Here is a 1,672-nt window from a genome sequence, read left to right on the forward strand (position 1 = left end):
GTTTTACTAAACATAGAACATTTTCTTCCACATTTGTGTTCTGGCCATCTTCAAGGTTTAGTCTATTCAATTTAGATGATGAGGGCATTATTTCCATTAGAAGAAGGGAAAAATTCACAGTAACTCTTAAAAGCATATTCACCGGTAAGTTGTACTTCATTTCTGCTCTTTGTCTCAGTGCACTGCTGACTTGAATTGCTCTCCTCTTTTTCTCTGCTTCTCTATCCAGTTTGGCTTTCACTCACACCATCCATTGAAACGGCACTATATAGGGCAACAAAAATCTTTTTTTTTTCTTTTCCCTTTTTGAGTTCCATGTGCATTTACTCCAATTTGACTGTGATATACAGATGCCAAACAGAAAACACACTTCCTGTCATCCCAGGAGCAAATCAACTATGTGAGCTTCTTGAACTGTGGAGTGACATTTTTTTCCCACTAGGTTATGTTTTATTAGCACTTTTAATATATTCACAACATAGCTACCTCATCTACTTGGGCCAATATTTATAATATTTTCTTCTTTTTAAAATTTAAATATATTTTACAATTTTATTTTATTTTTAAAATTTTATTGAGAAAGAAATAGCAATGAGATAGTTTGAAAACAGGTTAGTAGGACAGTTACAATAATTAACACATTGCATATTGTCGTCCTAGTGGTTAATCACTGTGCAAGATGCAGACAAGATATCCTGTCCACAAACACTATTAGTACCAATCTTTCTTCTCATTGAATTAAGATAAAGTAGCTGTATACCTATCCTAACTATTTTGTATATACAGATACAAAAATGGTCCTTCATTTATATCCCCCTTTTTTTTTTGCTTAGTTTTGTCAGAGATGGGTATTCCATTGTCATTTAAATATTGTAGGTGTGTGAATCCAGCAAAAATAATCCAATATGGTCCAGTAGTCCATAATAGTAGTGGATTATCCGTAGGACTGGCAATGTCAGAAGTTGTTGACTTAAGCCTTTTACAGCTCAGCATATTAATATGGCTTTACTTTTTATACCTCATTTTTATACTTTTCTGCTGGATGGTTAAGAGCAAGATAAAACAAGACCTATATAACAAGAAATGTAACTTCTATATCTGACAAGGTCAGTCAGATTCCCTCAGGATTTACCCTGAAACCCTGTACCATAGTTTGTAGATCCTTTGTCAGTGTCATCCATGTGGATGAGTCATGGCCATTGCTTGACCAATTAGCTCTCTGTGAAAGCCTGAGAGAATGTTTTCGACTCTATGGAGTGACTTTTTATTTATTTATTTGTTTGTATTTTAGGGAAGGGTCTACAGAGTGTTCAAGGTCTCACGACTAAATTGGGCTTGTAGTGATCTGCCTGTTTACAGCCTCCCAAGAACTGGGATTACAAGTGTGTGCCACCATGCCCAGTCTCAGTTTTCATCTCAGTGAGCCTTGTAGGTGGGGTCACAACAGCAGGCCTGGGGATTGAACCCCTGGCCCCTGTGCCTGCTTGCAAGTACTTTATTTATTTATTTGTACCAGGGATTGAACTCAGGACCTTGCATTTGCCAGGCAGGTGCTTACACCACTGAGCTATCTCCCCAGCCCTTGTAGATGCTTTAATCTGCTGAGGTATTTGGCCAGCCCTGGAGTGACTTTTTAAATGGTATTTTCTGAAATCACCAATGTCTATCATTT

This window comes from Octodon degus, unplaced genomic scaffold (assembly GCF_000260255.1).
Source record: "Octodon degus isolate 3935 unplaced genomic scaffold, OctDeg1.0 scaffold00146, whole genome shotgun sequence".
NCBI lineage: Eukaryota > Metazoa > Chordata > Mammalia > Rodentia > Octodontidae > Octodon > Octodon degus.